The following is a 13,702-nucleotide window of genomic DNA, read 5'->3' as shown; positions in this document are numbered from 1 at the left end:
AAACAAAAATAAAACCAAAAAAAAAGGAATGCAACACGAGGACTTCCCAGGAGGTCACCCATCCTAGTACTACTCTCGCCCAAGCACGCTTAACTTCGGAGTTCTGATGGGATCCGGTGCTTTAGTGCTGGTATGATCGCATCCAGTCATATCCTGCGTCCTCCTTCCTCTTATGCCCACACCTCCGTGCTCGGCTCGCCCACGGCACTGGACATCCTTCCTCCGCACAAAGTACCCGAAAAACGCCCCTTAAAACAAATAAAAGGTAATTTAACACGAGAACGGTCACCCATTTTTACTATGGTTTGGTGTTCGAAAAACAAACAAAAATAAAACCAAAAAAAAGGAATGCAACACGAGGACTTCCCAGGAGGTCACCCATCCTAGTACTACTCTCGCCCAAGCACGCTTAACTTCGGAGTTCTGATGGGATCCGGTGCTTTAGTGCTGGTATGATCGCATCCAGTCATATCCTGCGTCCTCCTTCCTCTTATGCCCACACCTCCGTGCTCGGCTCGCCCACGGCACTGGACATCCTTCCTCCGCACAAAGTACCCGAAAAACGCCCCTTAAAACAAATAAAAGGTAATTTAACACGAGAACGGTCACCCATTTTTACTATGGTTTGGTGTTCGAAAAACAAACAAAAATAAAACCAAAAAAAAGGAATGCAACACGAGGACTTCCCAGGAGGTCACCCATCCTAGTACTACTCTCGCCCAAGCACGCTTAACTTCGGAGTTCTGATGGGATCCGGTGCTTTAGTGCTGGTATGATCGCATCCGTCATATCCTGCGTCCTCCTTCCTCTTATGCCCACACCTCCGTGCTCGGCTCGCCCACGGCACTGGACATCCTTCCTCCGCACAAAGTACCCGAAAAACGCCCCTTAAAACAAATAAAAGGTAATTTAACACGAGAACGGTCACCCATTTTTACTATGGTTTGGTGTTCGAAAAACAAACAAAAATAAAACCAAAAAAAAGGAATGCAACACGAGGACTTCCCAGGAGGTCACCCATCCTAGTACTACTCTCGCCCAAGCACGCTTAACTTCGGAGTTCTGATGGGATCCGGTGCTTTAGTGCTGGTATGATCGCATCCGTCATATCCTGCGTCCTCCTTCCTCTTATGCCCACACCTCCGTGCTCGGCTCGCCCACGGCACTGGACATCCTTCCTCCGCACAAAGTACCCGAAAAACGCCCCTTAAAACAAATAAAAGGTAATTTAACACGAGAACGGTCACCCATTTTTACTATGGTTTGGTGTTCGAAAAACAAACAAAAATAAAACCAAAAAAAAGGAATGCAACACGAGGACTTCCCAGGAGGTCACCCATCCTAGTACTACTCTCGCCCAAGCACGCTTAACTTCGGAGTTCTGATGGGATCCGGTGCTTTAGTGCTGGTATGATCGCATCCGTCATATCCTGCGTCCTCCTTCCTCTTATGCCCACACCTCCGTGCTCGGCTCGCCCACGGCACTGGACATCCTTCCTCCGCACAAAGTACCCGAAAAACGCCCCTTAAAACAAATAAAAGGTAATTTAACACGAGAACGGTCACCCATTTTTACTATGGTTTGGTGTTCGAAAAACAAACAAAAATAAAACCAAAAAAAAGGAATGCAACACGAGGACTTCCCAGGAGGTCACCCATCCTAGTACTACTCTCGCCCAAGCACGCTTAACTTCGGAGTTCTGATGGGATCCGGTGCTTTAGTGCTGGTATGATCGCATCCGTCATATCCTGCGTCCTCCTTCCTCTTATGCCCACACCTCCGTGCTCGGCTCGCCCACGGCACTGGACATCCTTCCTCCGCACAAAGTACCCGAAAAAACGCCCCTTAAAACAAATAAAAGGTAATTTAACACGAGAACGGTCACCCATTTTTACTATGGTTTGGTGTTCGAAAAACAAACAAAAATAAAACCAAAAAAAAGGAATGCAACACGAGGACTTCCCAGGAGGTCACCCATCCTAGTACTACTCTCGCCCAAGCACGCTTAACTTCGGAGTTCTGATGGGATCCGGTGCTTTAGTGCTGGTATGATCGCATCCGTCATATCCTGCGTCCTCCTTCCTCTTATGCCCACACCTCCGTGCTCGGCTCGCCCACGACACTGGACATCCTTCCTCCGCACAAAGTACCCGAAAAACGCCCCTTAAAACAAATAAAAGGTAATTTAACACGAGAACGGTCACCCATTTTTACTATGGTTTGGTGTTCGAAAAACAAACAAAAATAAAACCAAAAAAAAGGAATGCAACACGAGGACTTCCCAGGAGGTCACCCATCCTAGTACTACTCTCGCCCAAGCACGCTTAACTTCGGAGTTCTGATGGGATCCGGTGCTTTAGTGCTGGTATGATCGCATCCGTCATATCCTGCGTCCTCCTTCCTCTTATGCCCACACCTCCGTGCTCGGCTCGCCCACGGCACTGGACATCCTTCCTCCGCACAAAGTACCCGAAAAACGCCCCTTAAAACAAATAAAAGGTAATTTAACACGAGAACGGTCACCCATTTTTACTATGGTTTGGTGTTCGAAAAACAAACAAAAATAAAACCAAAAAAAAGGAATGCAACACGAGGACTTCCCTAGGAGGTCACCCATCCTAGTACTACTCTCGCCCAAGCACGCTTAACTTCGGAGTTCTGATGGGATCCGGTGCTTTAGTGCTGGTATGATCGCATCCGTCATATCCTGCGTCCTCCTTCCTCTTATGCCCACACCTCCGTGCTCGGCTCGCCCACGGCACTGGACATCCTTCCTCCGCATAAAGTACCCGAAAAACGCCCCTTAAAACAAATAAAAGGTAATTTAACACGAGAACGGTCACCCATTTTTACTATGGTTTGGTGTTCGAAAAACAAACAAAAATAAAACCAAAAAAAAGGAATGCAACACGAGGACTTCCCAGGAGGTCACCCATCCTAGTACTACTCTCGCCCAAGCACGCTTAACTTCGGAGTTCTGATGGGATCCGGTGCTTTAGTGCTGGTATGATCGCATCCGTCATATCCTGCGTCCTCCTTCCTCTTATGCCCACACCTCCGTGCTCGGCTCGCCCACGGCACTGGACATCCTTCCTCCGCACAAAGTACCCGAAAAACGCCCCTTAAAACAAATAAAAGGTAATTTAACACGAGAACGGTCACCCATTTTTACTATGGTTTGGTGTTCGAAAAACAAACAAAAATAAAACCAAAAAAAAGGAATGCAACACGAGGACTTCCCAGGAGGTCACCCATCCTAGTACTACTCTCGCCCAAGCACGCTTAACTTCGGAGTTCTGATGGGATCCGGTGCTTTAGTGCTGGTATGATCGCATCCGTCATATCCTGCGTCCTCCTTCCTCTTATGCCCACACCTCCGTGCTCGGCTCGCCCACGGCACTGGACATCCTTCCTCCGCACAAAGTACCCGAAAAACGCCCCTTAAAACAAATAAAAGGTAATTTAACACGAGAACGGTCACCCATTTTTACTATGGTTTGGTGTTCGAAAAACAAACAAAAATAAAACCAAAAAAAAAGGAATGCAACACGAGGACTTCCCAGGAGGTCACCCATCCTAGTACTACTCTCGCCCAAGCACGCTTAACTTCGGAGTTCTGATGGGATCCGGTGCTTTAGTGCTGGTATGATCGCATCCGTCATATCCTGCGTCCTCCTTCCTCTTATGCCCACACCTCCGTGCTCGGCTCGCCCACGGCACTGGACATCCTTCCTCCGCACAAAGTACCCGAAAAACGCCCCTTAAAACAAATAAAAGGTAATTTAACACGAGAACGGTCACCCATTTTTACTATGGTTTGGTGTTCGAAAAACAAACAAAAATAAAACCAAAAAAAAGGAATGCAACACGAGGACTTCCCAGGAGGTCACCCATCCTAGTACTACTCTCGCCCAAGCACGCTTAACTTCGGAGTTCTGATGGGATCCGGTGCTTTAGTGCTGGTATGATCGCATCCGTCATATCCTGCGTCCTCCTTCCTCTTATGCCCACACCTCCGTGCTCGGCTCGCCCACGGCACTGGACATCCTTCCTCCGCACAAAGTACCCGAAAAACGCCCCTTAAAACAAATAAAAGGTAATTTAACACGAGAACGGTCACCCATTTTTACTATGGTTTGGTGTTCGAAAAACAAACAAAAATAAAACCAAAAAAAAGGAATGCAACACGAGGACTTCCCAGGAGGTCACCCATCCTAGTACTACTCTCGCCCAAGCACGCTTAACTTCGGAGTTCTGATGGGATCCGGTGCTTTAGTGCTGGTATGATCGCATCCGTCATATCCTGCGTCCTCCTTCCTCTTATGCCCACACCTCCGTGCTCGGCTCGCCCACGGCACTGGACATCCTTCCTCCGCACAAAGTACCCGAAAAACGCCCCTTAAAACAAATAAAAGGTAATTTAACACGAGAACGGTCACCCATTTTTACTATGGTTTGGTGTTCGAAAAACAAACAAAAATAAAACCAAAAAAAAGGAATGCAACACGAGGACTTCCCAGGAGGTCACCCATCCTAGTACTACTCTCGCCCAAGCACGCTTAACTTCGGAGTTCTGATGGGATCCGGTGCTTTAGTGCTGGTATGATCGCATCCGTCATATCCTGCGTCCTCCTTCCTCTTATGCCCACACCTCCGTGCTCGGCTCGCCCACGGCACTGGACATCCTTCCTCCGCACAAAGTACCCGAAAAACGCCACTTAAAACAAATAAAAGGTAATTTAACACGAGAACGGTCACCCATTTTTACTATGGTTTGGTGTTCGAAAAACAAACAAAAATAAAACCAAAAAAAAAGGAATGCAACACGAGGACTTCCCAGGAGGTCACCCATCCTAGTACTACTCTCGCCCAAGCACGCTTAACTTCGGAGTTCTGATGGGATCCGGTGCTTTAGTGCTGGTATGATCGCATCCGTCATATCCTGCGTCCTCCTTCCTCTTATGCCCACACCTCCGTGCTCGGCTCGCCCACGGCACTGGACATCCTTCCTCCGCACAAAGTACCCGAAAAACGCCCCTTAAAACAAATAAAAGGTAATTTAACACGAGAACGGTCACCCATTTTTACTATGGTTTGGTGTTCGAAAAACAAACAAAAATAAAACCAAAAAAAAAGGAATGCAACACGAGGACTTCCCAGGAGGTCACCCATCCTAGTACTACTCTCGCCCAAGCACGCTTAACTTCGGAGTTCTGATGGGATCCGGTGCTTTAGTGCTGGTATGATCGCATCCGTCATATCCTGCGTCCTCCTTCCTCTTATGCCCACACCTCCGTGCTCGGCTCGCCCACGGCACTGGACATCCTTCCTCCGCACAAAGTACCCGAAAAACGCCACTTAAAACAAATAAAAGGTAATTTAACACGAGAACGGTCACCCATTTTTACTATGGTTTGGTGTTCGAAAAACAAACAAAAATAAAACCAAAAAAAAAGGAATGCAACACGAGGACTTCCCAGGAGGTCACCCATCCTAGTACTACTCTCGCCCAAGCACGCTTAACTTCGGAGTTCTGATGGGATCCGGTGCTTTAGTGCTGGTATGATCGCATCCGTCATATCCTGCGTCCTCCTTCCTCTTATGCCCACACCTCCGTGCTCGGCTCGCCCACGGCACTGGACATCCTTCCTCCGCACAAAGTACCCGAAAAACGCCACTTAAAACAAATAAAAGGTAATTTAACACGAGAACGGTCACCCATTTTTACTATGGTTTGGTGTTCGAAAAACAAACAAAAATAAAACCAAAAAAAAGGAATGCAACACGAGGACTTCCCAGGAGGTCACCCATCCTAGTACTACTCTCGCCCAAGCACGCTTAACTTCGGAGTTCTGATGGGATCCGGTGCTTTAGTGCTGGTATGATCGCATCCGTCATATCCTGCGTCCTCCTTCCTCTTATGCCCACACCTCCGTGCTCGGCTCGCCCACGGCACTGGACATCCTTCCTCCGCACAAAGTACCCGAAAAACGCCACTTAAAACAAATAAAAGGTAATTTAACACGAGAACGGTCACCCATTTTTACTATGGTTTGGTGTTCGAAAAACAAACAAAAATAAAACCAAAAAAAAAGGAATGCAACACGAGGACTTCCCAGGAGGTCACCCATCCTAGTACTACTCTCGCCCAAGCACGCTTAACTTCGGAGTTCTGATGGGATCCGGTGCTTTAGTGCTGGTATGATCGCATCCGTCATATCCTGCGTCCTCCTTCCTCTTATGCCCACACCTCCGTGCTCGGCTCGCCCACGGCACTGGACATCCTTCCTCCGCACAAAGTACCCGAAAAACGCCACTTAAAACAAATAAAAGGTAATTTAACACGAGAACGGTCACCCATTTTTACTATGGTTTGGTGTTCGAAAAACAAACAAAAATAAAACCAAAAAAAAAGGAATGCAACACGAGGACTTCCCAGGAGGTCACCCATCCTAGTACTACTCTCGCCCAAGCACGCTTAACTTCGGAGTTCTGATGGGATCCGGTGCTTTAGTGCTGGTATGATCGCATCCGTCATATCCTGCGTCCTCCTTCCTCTTATGCCCACACCTCCGTGCTCGGCTCGCCCACGGCACTGGACATCCTTCCTCCGCACAAAGTACCCGAAAAACGCCACTTAAAACAAATAAAAGGTAATTTAACACGAGAACGGTCACCCATTTTTACTATGGTTTGGTGTTCGAAAAACAAACAAAAATAAAACCAAAAAAAAGGAATGCAACACGAGGACTTCCCAGGAGGTCACCCATCCTAGTACTACTCTCGCCCAAGCACGCTTAACTTCGGAGTTCTGATGGGATCCGGTGCTTTAGTGCTGGTATGATCGCATCCGTCATATCCTGCGTCCTCCTTCCTCTTATGCCCACACCTCCGTGCTCGGCTCGCCCACGGCACTGGACATCCTTCCTCCGCACAAAGTACCCGAAAAACGCCACTTAAAACAAATAAAAGGTAATTTAACACGAGAACGGTCACCCATTTTTACTATGGTTTGGTGTTCGAAAAACAAACAAAAATAAAACCAAAAAAAAAGGAATGCAACACGAGGACTTCCCAGGAGGTCACCCATCCTAGTACTACTCTCGCCCAAGCACGCTTAACTTCGGAGTTCTGATGGGATCCGGTGCTTTAGTGCTGGTATGATCGCATCCGTCATATCCTGCGTCCTCCTTCCTCTTATGCCCACACCTCCGTGCTCGGCTCGCCCACGGCACTGGACATCCTTCCTCCGCACAAAGTACCCGAAAAACGCCACTTAAAACAAATAAAAGGTAATTTAACACGAGAACGGTCACCCATTTTTACTATGGTTTGGTGTTCGAAAAACAAACAAAAATAAAACCAAAAAAAAGGAATGCAACACGAGGACTTCCCAGGAGGTCACCCATCCTAGTACTACTCTCGCCCAAGCACGCTTAACTTCGGAGTTCTGATGGGATCCGGTGCTTTAGTGCTGGTATGATCGCATCCGTCATATCCTGCGTCCTCCTTCCTCTTATGCCCACACCTCCGTGCTCGGCTCGCCCACGGCACTGGACATCCTTCCTCCGCACAAAGTACCCGAAAAACGCCACTTAAAACAAATAAAAGGTAATTTAACACGAGAACGGTCACCCATTTTTACTATGGTTTGGTGTTCGAAAAACAAACAAAAATAAAACCAAAAAAAAAGGAATGCAACACGAGGACTTCCCAGGAGGTCACCCATCCTAGTACTACTCTCGCCCAAGCACGCTTAACTTCGGAGTTCTGATGGGATCCGGTGCTTTAGTGCTGGTATGATCGCATCCGTCATATCCTGCGTCCTCCTTCCTCTTATGCCCACACCTCCGTGCTCGGCTCGCCCACGGCACTGGACATCCTTCCTCCGCACAAAGTACCCGAAAAACGCCACTTAAAACAAATAAAAGGTAATTTAACACGAGAACGGTCACCCATTTTTACTATGGTTTGGTGTTCGAAAAACAAACAAAAATAAAACCAAAAAAAAGGAATGCAACACGAGGACTTCCCAGGAGGTCACCCATCCTAGTACTACTCTCGCCCAAGCACGCTTAACTTCGGAGTTCTGATGGGATCCGGTGCTTTAGTGCTGGTATGATCGCATCCGTCATATCCTGCGTCCTCCTTCCTCTTATGCCCACACCTCCGTGCTCGGCTCGCCCACGGCACTGGACATCCTTCCTCCGCACAAAGTACCCGAAAAACGCCACTTAAAACAAATAAAAGGTAATTTAACACGAGAACGGTCACCCATTTTTACTATGGTTTGGTGTTCGAAAAACAAACAAAAATAAAACCAAAAAAAAGGAATGCAACACGAGGACTTCCCAGGAGGTCACCCATCCTAGTACTACTCTCGCCCAAGCACGCTTAACTTCGGAGTTCTGATGGGATCCGGTGCTTTAGTGCTGGTATGATCGCATCCGTCATATCCTGCGTCCTCCTTCCTCTTATGCCCACACCTCCGTGCTCGGCTCGCCCACGGCACTGGACATCCTTCCTCCGCACAAAGTACCCGAAAAACGCCACTTAAAACAAATAAAAGGTAATTTAACACGAGAACGGTCACCCATTTTTACTATGGTTTGGTGTTCGAAAAACAAACAAAAATAAAACCAAAAAAAAGGAATGCAACACGAGGACTTCCCAGGAGGTCACCCATCCTAGTACTACTCTCGCCCAAGCACGCTTAACTTCGGAGTTCTGATGGGATCCGGTGCTTTAGTGCTGGTATGATCGCATCCGTCATATCCTGCGTCCTCCTTCCTCTTATGCCCACACCTCCGTGCTCGGCTCGCCCACGGCACTGGACATCCTTCCTCCGCACAAAGTACCCGAAAAACGCCACTTAAAACAAATAAAAGGTAATTTAACACGAGAACGGTCACCCATTTTTACTATGGTTTGGTGTTCGAAAAACAAACAAAAATAAAACCAAAAAAAAAGGAATGCAACACGAGGACTTCCCAGGAGGTCACCCATCCTAGTACTACTCTCGCCCAAGCACGCTTAACTTCGGAGTTCTGATGGGATCCGGTGCTTTAGTGCTGGTATGATCGCATCCGTCATATCCTGCGTCCTCCTTCCTCTTATGCCCACACCTCCGTGCTCGGCTCGCCCACGGCACTGGACATCCTTCCTCCGCACAAAGTACCCGAAAAACGCCACTTAAAACAAATAAAAGGTAATTTAACACGAGAACGGTCACCCATTTTTACTATGGTTTGGTGTTCGAAAAACAAACAAAAATAAAACCAAAAAAAAGGAATGCAACACGAGGACTTCCCAGGAGGTCACCCATCCTAGTACTACTCTCGCCCAAGCACGCTTAACTTCGGAGTTCTGATGGGATCCGGTGCTTTAGTGCTGGTATGATCGCATCCGTCATATCCTGCGTCCTCCTTCCTCTTATGCCCACACCTCCGTGCTCGGCTCGCCCACGGCACTGGACATCCTTCCTCCGCACAAAGTACCCGAAAAACGCCACTTAAAACAAATAAAAGGTAATTTAACACGAGAACGGTCACCCATTTTTACTATGGTTTGGTGTTCGAAAAACAAACAAAAATAAAACCAAAAAAAAGGAATGCAACACGAGGACTTCCCAGGAGGTCACCCATCCTAGTACTACTCTCGCCCAAGCACGCTTAACTTCGGAGTTCTGATGGGATCCGGTGCTTTAGTGCTGGTATGATCGCATCCGTCATATCCTGCGTCCTCCTTCCTCTTATGCCCACACCTCCGTGCTCGGCTCGCCCACGGCACTGGACATCCTTCCTCCGCACAAAGTACCCGAAAAACGCCACTTAAAACAAATAAAAGGTAATTTAACACGAGAACGGTCACCCATTTTTACTATGGTTTGGTGTTCGAAAAACAAACAAAAATAAAACCAAAAAAAAAGGAATGCAACACGAGGACTTCCCAGGAGGTCACCCATCCTAGTACTACTCTCGCCCAAGCACGCTTAACTTCGGAGTTCTGATGGGATCCGGTGCTTTAGTGCTGGTATGATCGCATCCGTCATATCCTGCGTCCTCCTTCCTCTTATGCCCACACCTCCGTGCTCGGCTCGCCCACGGCACTGGACATCCTTCCTCCGCACAAAGTACCCGAAAAACGCCACTTAAAACAAATAAAAGGTAATTTAACACGAGAACGGTCACCCATTTTTACTATGGTTTGGTGTTCGAAAAACAAACAAAAATAAAACCAAAAAAAAGGAATGCAACACGAGGACTTCCCAGGAGGTCACCCATCCTAGTACTACTCTCGCCCAAGCACGCTTAACTTCGGAGTTCTGATGGGATCCGGTGCTTTAGTGCTGGTATGATCGCATCCGTCATATCCTGCGTCCTCCTTCCTCTTATGCCCACACCTCCGTGCTCGGCTCGCCCACGGCACTGGACATCCTTCCTCCGCACAAAGTACCCGAAAAACGCCACTTAAAACAAATAAAAGGTAATTTAACACGAGAACGGTCACCCATTTTTACTATGGTTTGGTGTTCGAAAAACAAACAAAAATAAAACCAAAAAAAAAGGAATGCAACACGAGGACTTCCCAGGAGGTCACCCATCCTAGTACTACTCTCGCCCAAGCACGCTTAACTTCGGAGTTCTGATGGGATCCGGTGCTTTAGTGCTGGTATGATCGCATCCGTCATATCCTGCGTCCTCCTTCCTCTTATGCCCACACCTCCGTGCTCGGCTCGCCCACGGCACTGGACATCCTTCCTCCGCACAAAGTACCCGAAAAACGCCACTTAAAACAAATAAAAGGTAATTTAACACGAGAACGGTCACCCATTTTTACTATGGTTTGGTGTTCGAAAAACAAACAAAAATAAAACCAAAAAAAAGGAATGCAACACGAGGACTTCCCAGGAGGTCACCCATCCTAGTACTACTCTCGCCCAAGCACGCTTAACTTCGGAGTTCTGATGGGATCCGGTGCTTTAGTGCTGGTATGATCGCATCCGTCATATCCTGCGTCCTCCTTCCTCTTATGCCCACACCTCCGTGCTCGGCTCGCCCACGGCACTGGACATCCTTCCTCCGCACAAAGTACCCGAAAAACGCCACTTAAAACAAATAAAAGGTAATTTAACACGAGAACGGTCACCCATTTTTACTATGGTTTGGTGTTCGAAAAACAAACAAAAATAAAACCAAAAAAAAGGAATGCAACACGAGGACTTCCCAGGAGGTCACCCATCCTAGTACTACTCTCGCCCAAGCACGCTTAACTTCGGAGTTCTGATGGGATCCGGTGCTTTAGTGCTGGTATGATCGCATCCGTCATATCCTGCGTCCTCCTTCCTCTTATGCCCACACCTCCGTGCTCGGCTCGCCCACGGCACTGGACATCCTTCCTCCGCACAAAGTACCCGAAAAAACGCCCCTTAAAACAAATAAAAGGTAATTTAACACGAGAACGGTCACCCATTTTTACTATGGTTTGGTGTTCGAAAAACAAACAAAAATAAAACCAAAAAAAAAGGAATGCAACACGAGGACTTCCCAGGAGGTCACCCATCCTAGTACTACTCTCGCCCAAGCACGCTTAACTTCGGAGTTCTGATGGGATCCGGTGCTTTAGTGCTGGTATGATCGCATCCGTCATATCCTGCGTCCTCCTTCCTCTTATGCCCACACCTCCGTGCTCGGCTCGCCCACGGCACTGGACATCCTTCCTCCGCACAAAGTACCCGAAAAACGCCACTTAAAACAAATAAAAGGTAATTTAACACGAGAACGGTCACCCATTTTTACTATGGTTTGGTGTTCGAAAAACAAACAAAAATAAAACCAAAAAAAAAGGAATGCAACACGAGGACTTCCCAGGAGGTCACCCATCCTAGTACTACTCTCGCCCAAGCACGCTTAACTTCGGAGTTCTGATGGGATCCGGTGCTTTAGTGCTGGTATGATCGCATCCGTCATATCCTGCGTCCTCCTTCCTCTTATGCCCACACCTCCGTGCTCGGCTCGCCCACGGCACTGGACATCCTTCCTCCGCACAAAGTACCCGAAAAACGCCACTTAAAACAAATAAAAGGTAATTTAACACGAGAACGGTCACCCATTTTTACTATGGTTTGGTGTTCGAAAAACAAACAAAAATAAAACCAAAAAAAAGGAATGCAACACGAGGACTTCCCAGGAGGTCACCCATCCTAGTACTACTCTCGCCCAAGCACGCTTAACTTCGGAGTTCTGATGGGATCCGGTGCTTTAGTGCTGGTATGATCGCATCCGTCATATCCTGCGTCCTCCTTCCTCTTATGCCCACACCTCCGTGCTCGGCTCGCCCACGGCACTGGACATCCTTCCTCCGCACAAAGTACCCGAAAAACGCCACTTAAAACAAATAAAAGGTAATTTAACACGAGAACGGTCACCCATTTTTACTATGGTTTGGTGTTCGAAAAACAAACAAAAATAAAACCAAAAAAAAAGGAATGCAACACGAGGACTTCCCAGGAGGTCACCCATCCTAGTACTACTCTCGCCCAAGCACGCTTAACTTCGGAGTTCTGATGGGATCCGGTGCTTTAGTGCTGGTATGATCGCATCCGTCATATCCTGCGTCCTCCTTCCTCTTATGCCCACACCTCCGTGCTCGGCTCGCCCACGGCACTGGACATCCTTCCTCCGCACAAAGTACCCGAAAAACGCCACTTAAAACAAATAAAAGGTAATTTAACACGAGAACGGTCACCCATTTTTACTATGGTTTGGTGTTCGAAAAACAAACAAAAATAAAACCAAAAAAAAAGGAATGCAACACGAGGACTTCCCAGGAGGTCACCCATCCTAGTACTACTCTCGCCCAAGCACGCTTAACTTCGGAGTTCTGATGGGATCCGGTGCTTTAGTGCTGGTATGATCGCATCCGTCATATCCTGCGTCCTCCTTCCTCTTATGCCCACACCTCCGTGCTCGGCTCGCCCACGGCACTGGACATCCTTCCTCCGCACAAAGTACCCGAAAAACGCCACTTAAAACAAATAAAAGGTAATTTAACACGAGAACGGTCACCCATTTTTACTATGGTTTGGTGTTCGAAAAACAAACAAAAATAAAACCAAAAAAAAAGGAATGCAACACGAGGACTTCCCAGGAGGTCACCCATCCTAGTACTACTCTCGCCCAAGCACGCTTAACTTCGGAGTTCTGATGGGATCCGGTGCTTTAGTGCTGGTATGATCGCATCCGTCATATCCTGCGTCCTCCTTCCTCTTATGCCCACACCTCCGTGCTCGGCTCGCCCACGGCACTGGACATCCTTCCTCCGCACAAAGTACCCGAAAAACGCCACTTAAAACAAATAAAAGGTAATTTAACACGAGAACGGTCACCCATTTTTACTATGGTTTGGTGTTCGAAAAACAAACAAAAATAAAACCAAAAAAAAAGGAATGCAACACGAGGACTTCCCAGGAGGTCACCCATCCTAGTACTACTCTCGCCCAAGCACGCTTAACTTCGGAGTTCTGATGGGATCCGGTGCTTTAGTGCTGGTATGATCGCATCCGTCATATCCTGCGTCCTCCTTCCTCTTATGCCCACACCTCCGTGCTCGGCTCGCCCACGGCACTGGACATCCTTCCTCCGCACAAAGTACCCGAAAAACGCCCCTTAAAACAAATAAAAGGTAATTTAACACGAGAAC

General features: G+C 47.7%; 43 non-coding genes across 43 annotated transcripts; all 43 read right to left on the bottom strand.

Annotated features, from left to right (window-relative positions):
• Positions 1-25: 25 nt before the first annotated feature.
• Positions 26-144, bottom strand: LOC111591118 (5S ribosomal RNA). Its single transcript, XR_004854610.1, has one exon. It is a non-coding gene; the product is annotated as a 5S ribosomal RNA (ribosomal RNA).
• Positions 145-345: 201 nt separating this feature from the next.
• Positions 346-464, bottom strand: LOC111591117 (5S ribosomal RNA). The gene has a single exon (XR_004854609.1). It is a non-coding gene; the product is annotated as a 5S ribosomal RNA (ribosomal RNA).
• A 201-nt stretch (positions 465-665) lies between these two features.
• Positions 666-784, bottom strand: LOC118475124 (5S ribosomal RNA). Its single transcript, XR_004854608.1, has one exon. It is a non-coding gene; the product is annotated as a 5S ribosomal RNA (ribosomal RNA).
• A 200-nt stretch (positions 785-984) lies between these two features.
• On the bottom strand, positions 985-1,103 carry LOC118475123 (5S ribosomal RNA). The gene has a single exon (XR_004854607.1). It is a non-coding gene; the product is annotated as a 5S ribosomal RNA (ribosomal RNA).
• Positions 1,104-1,303: 200 nt separating this feature from the next.
• On the bottom strand, positions 1,304-1,422 carry LOC118475122 (5S ribosomal RNA). The gene has a single exon (XR_004854605.1). It is a non-coding gene; the product is annotated as a 5S ribosomal RNA (ribosomal RNA).
• Positions 1,423-1,622: 200 nt separating this feature from the next.
• Positions 1,623-1,741, bottom strand: LOC118475121 (5S ribosomal RNA). The gene has a single exon (XR_004854604.1). It is a non-coding gene; the product is annotated as a 5S ribosomal RNA (ribosomal RNA).
• Positions 1,742-1,942: 201 nt separating this feature from the next.
• On the bottom strand, positions 1,943-2,061 carry LOC118475120 (5S ribosomal RNA). Its single transcript, XR_004854603.1, has one exon. It is a non-coding gene; the product is annotated as a 5S ribosomal RNA (ribosomal RNA).
• Positions 2,062-2,261: 200 nt separating this feature from the next.
• Positions 2,262-2,380, bottom strand: LOC118475117 (5S ribosomal RNA). The gene has a single exon (XR_004854601.1). It is a non-coding gene; the product is annotated as a 5S ribosomal RNA (ribosomal RNA).
• Positions 2,381-2,580: 200 nt separating this feature from the next.
• LOC118475365 (5S ribosomal RNA) lies at positions 2,581-2,700 on the bottom strand. Its single transcript, XR_004854863.1, has one exon. It is a non-coding gene; the product is annotated as a 5S ribosomal RNA (ribosomal RNA).
• Positions 2,701-2,900: 200 nt separating this feature from the next.
• On the bottom strand, positions 2,901-3,019 carry LOC118475116 (5S ribosomal RNA). The gene has a single exon (XR_004854600.1). It is a non-coding gene; the product is annotated as a 5S ribosomal RNA (ribosomal RNA).
• A 200-nt stretch (positions 3,020-3,219) lies between these two features.
• LOC118475115 (5S ribosomal RNA) lies at positions 3,220-3,338 on the bottom strand. Its single transcript, XR_004854599.1, has one exon. It is a non-coding gene; the product is annotated as a 5S ribosomal RNA (ribosomal RNA).
• A 201-nt stretch (positions 3,339-3,539) lies between these two features.
• LOC118475114 (5S ribosomal RNA) lies at positions 3,540-3,658 on the bottom strand. Its single transcript, XR_004854598.1, has one exon. It is a non-coding gene; the product is annotated as a 5S ribosomal RNA (ribosomal RNA).
• A 200-nt stretch (positions 3,659-3,858) lies between these two features.
• LOC118475113 (5S ribosomal RNA) lies at positions 3,859-3,977 on the bottom strand. The gene has a single exon (XR_004854597.1). It is a non-coding gene; the product is annotated as a 5S ribosomal RNA (ribosomal RNA).
• A 200-nt stretch (positions 3,978-4,177) lies between these two features.
• Positions 4,178-4,296, bottom strand: LOC118475402 (5S ribosomal RNA). Its single transcript, XR_004854904.1, has one exon. It is a non-coding gene; the product is annotated as a 5S ribosomal RNA (ribosomal RNA).
• A 200-nt stretch (positions 4,297-4,496) lies between these two features.
• On the bottom strand, positions 4,497-4,615 carry LOC118475401 (5S ribosomal RNA). Its single transcript, XR_004854902.1, has one exon. It is a non-coding gene; the product is annotated as a 5S ribosomal RNA (ribosomal RNA).
• A 201-nt stretch (positions 4,616-4,816) lies between these two features.
• Positions 4,817-4,935, bottom strand: LOC118475400 (5S ribosomal RNA). Its single transcript, XR_004854901.1, has one exon. It is a non-coding gene; the product is annotated as a 5S ribosomal RNA (ribosomal RNA).
• Positions 4,936-5,136: 201 nt separating this feature from the next.
• LOC118475399 (5S ribosomal RNA) lies at positions 5,137-5,255 on the bottom strand. Its single transcript, XR_004854900.1, has one exon. It is a non-coding gene; the product is annotated as a 5S ribosomal RNA (ribosomal RNA).
• A 201-nt stretch (positions 5,256-5,456) lies between these two features.
• Positions 5,457-5,575, bottom strand: LOC118475398 (5S ribosomal RNA). Its single transcript, XR_004854899.1, has one exon. It is a non-coding gene; the product is annotated as a 5S ribosomal RNA (ribosomal RNA).
• A 200-nt stretch (positions 5,576-5,775) lies between these two features.
• LOC118475396 (5S ribosomal RNA) lies at positions 5,776-5,894 on the bottom strand. Its single transcript, XR_004854896.1, has one exon. It is a non-coding gene; the product is annotated as a 5S ribosomal RNA (ribosomal RNA).
• A 201-nt stretch (positions 5,895-6,095) lies between these two features.
• LOC118475395 (5S ribosomal RNA) lies at positions 6,096-6,214 on the bottom strand. The gene has a single exon (XR_004854895.1). It is a non-coding gene; the product is annotated as a 5S ribosomal RNA (ribosomal RNA).
• Positions 6,215-6,415: 201 nt separating this feature from the next.
• Positions 6,416-6,534, bottom strand: LOC118475394 (5S ribosomal RNA). The gene has a single exon (XR_004854894.1). It is a non-coding gene; the product is annotated as a 5S ribosomal RNA (ribosomal RNA).
• A 200-nt stretch (positions 6,535-6,734) lies between these two features.
• LOC118475393 (5S ribosomal RNA) lies at positions 6,735-6,853 on the bottom strand. The gene has a single exon (XR_004854893.1). It is a non-coding gene; the product is annotated as a 5S ribosomal RNA (ribosomal RNA).
• Positions 6,854-7,054: 201 nt separating this feature from the next.
• Positions 7,055-7,173, bottom strand: LOC118475392 (5S ribosomal RNA). Its single transcript, XR_004854892.1, has one exon. It is a non-coding gene; the product is annotated as a 5S ribosomal RNA (ribosomal RNA).
• Positions 7,174-7,373: 200 nt separating this feature from the next.
• Positions 7,374-7,492, bottom strand: LOC118475391 (5S ribosomal RNA). Its single transcript, XR_004854890.1, has one exon. It is a non-coding gene; the product is annotated as a 5S ribosomal RNA (ribosomal RNA).
• Positions 7,493-7,693: 201 nt separating this feature from the next.
• LOC118475390 (5S ribosomal RNA) lies at positions 7,694-7,812 on the bottom strand. Its single transcript, XR_004854889.1, has one exon. It is a non-coding gene; the product is annotated as a 5S ribosomal RNA (ribosomal RNA).
• A 200-nt stretch (positions 7,813-8,012) lies between these two features.
• On the bottom strand, positions 8,013-8,131 carry LOC118475389 (5S ribosomal RNA). Its single transcript, XR_004854888.1, has one exon. It is a non-coding gene; the product is annotated as a 5S ribosomal RNA (ribosomal RNA).
• Positions 8,132-8,331: 200 nt separating this feature from the next.
• On the bottom strand, positions 8,332-8,450 carry LOC118475388 (5S ribosomal RNA). The gene has a single exon (XR_004854887.1). It is a non-coding gene; the product is annotated as a 5S ribosomal RNA (ribosomal RNA).
• A 200-nt stretch (positions 8,451-8,650) lies between these two features.
• On the bottom strand, positions 8,651-8,769 carry LOC118475387 (5S ribosomal RNA). The gene has a single exon (XR_004854886.1). It is a non-coding gene; the product is annotated as a 5S ribosomal RNA (ribosomal RNA).
• A 201-nt stretch (positions 8,770-8,970) lies between these two features.
• LOC118475385 (5S ribosomal RNA) lies at positions 8,971-9,089 on the bottom strand. The gene has a single exon (XR_004854883.1). It is a non-coding gene; the product is annotated as a 5S ribosomal RNA (ribosomal RNA).
• Positions 9,090-9,289: 200 nt separating this feature from the next.
• On the bottom strand, positions 9,290-9,408 carry LOC118475384 (5S ribosomal RNA). Its single transcript, XR_004854882.1, has one exon. It is a non-coding gene; the product is annotated as a 5S ribosomal RNA (ribosomal RNA).
• Positions 9,409-9,608: 200 nt separating this feature from the next.
• On the bottom strand, positions 9,609-9,727 carry LOC118475383 (5S ribosomal RNA). Its single transcript, XR_004854881.1, has one exon. It is a non-coding gene; the product is annotated as a 5S ribosomal RNA (ribosomal RNA).
• Positions 9,728-9,928: 201 nt separating this feature from the next.
• Positions 9,929-10,047, bottom strand: LOC118475382 (5S ribosomal RNA). The gene has a single exon (XR_004854880.1). It is a non-coding gene; the product is annotated as a 5S ribosomal RNA (ribosomal RNA).
• A 200-nt stretch (positions 10,048-10,247) lies between these two features.
• LOC118475381 (5S ribosomal RNA) lies at positions 10,248-10,366 on the bottom strand. Its single transcript, XR_004854878.1, has one exon. It is a non-coding gene; the product is annotated as a 5S ribosomal RNA (ribosomal RNA).
• A 201-nt stretch (positions 10,367-10,567) lies between these two features.
• LOC118475374 (5S ribosomal RNA) lies at positions 10,568-10,686 on the bottom strand. Its single transcript, XR_004854873.1, has one exon. It is a non-coding gene; the product is annotated as a 5S ribosomal RNA (ribosomal RNA).
• Positions 10,687-10,886: 200 nt separating this feature from the next.
• On the bottom strand, positions 10,887-11,005 carry LOC118475363 (5S ribosomal RNA). The gene has a single exon (XR_004854861.1). It is a non-coding gene; the product is annotated as a 5S ribosomal RNA (ribosomal RNA).
• Positions 11,006-11,205: 200 nt separating this feature from the next.
• LOC118475352 (5S ribosomal RNA) lies at positions 11,206-11,324 on the bottom strand. Its single transcript, XR_004854848.1, has one exon. It is a non-coding gene; the product is annotated as a 5S ribosomal RNA (ribosomal RNA).
• A 202-nt stretch (positions 11,325-11,526) lies between these two features.
• On the bottom strand, positions 11,527-11,645 carry LOC118475341 (5S ribosomal RNA). The gene has a single exon (XR_004854837.1). It is a non-coding gene; the product is annotated as a 5S ribosomal RNA (ribosomal RNA).
• A 201-nt stretch (positions 11,646-11,846) lies between these two features.
• Positions 11,847-11,965, bottom strand: LOC118475331 (5S ribosomal RNA). The gene has a single exon (XR_004854826.1). It is a non-coding gene; the product is annotated as a 5S ribosomal RNA (ribosomal RNA).
• A 200-nt stretch (positions 11,966-12,165) lies between these two features.
• On the bottom strand, positions 12,166-12,284 carry LOC118475320 (5S ribosomal RNA). The gene has a single exon (XR_004854814.1). It is a non-coding gene; the product is annotated as a 5S ribosomal RNA (ribosomal RNA).
• A 201-nt stretch (positions 12,285-12,485) lies between these two features.
• LOC118475309 (5S ribosomal RNA) lies at positions 12,486-12,604 on the bottom strand. The gene has a single exon (XR_004854803.1). It is a non-coding gene; the product is annotated as a 5S ribosomal RNA (ribosomal RNA).
• A 201-nt stretch (positions 12,605-12,805) lies between these two features.
• LOC118475298 (5S ribosomal RNA) lies at positions 12,806-12,924 on the bottom strand. Its single transcript, XR_004854792.1, has one exon. It is a non-coding gene; the product is annotated as a 5S ribosomal RNA (ribosomal RNA).
• Positions 12,925-13,125: 201 nt separating this feature from the next.
• LOC118475287 (5S ribosomal RNA) lies at positions 13,126-13,244 on the bottom strand. Its single transcript, XR_004854781.1, has one exon. It is a non-coding gene; the product is annotated as a 5S ribosomal RNA (ribosomal RNA).
• Positions 13,245-13,445: 201 nt separating this feature from the next.
• Positions 13,446-13,564, bottom strand: LOC118475276 (5S ribosomal RNA). Its single transcript, XR_004854770.1, has one exon. It is a non-coding gene; the product is annotated as a 5S ribosomal RNA (ribosomal RNA).
• Between the last annotated feature and the right edge of the window lie 138 nt (positions 13,565-13,702).

Source organism: Zea mays, unplaced genomic scaffold (genome assembly GCF_902167145.1).
Source record: "Zea mays cultivar B73 unplaced genomic scaffold, Zm-B73-REFERENCE-NAM-5.0 scaffold_43, whole genome shotgun sequence".
Taxonomy (NCBI): Eukaryota; Viridiplantae; Streptophyta; class Magnoliopsida; order Poales; family Poaceae; genus Zea; species Zea mays.
Note: the sequence above shows the minus strand (reverse complement) of the source record. Positions and strands in the feature narration are given on the sequence as shown.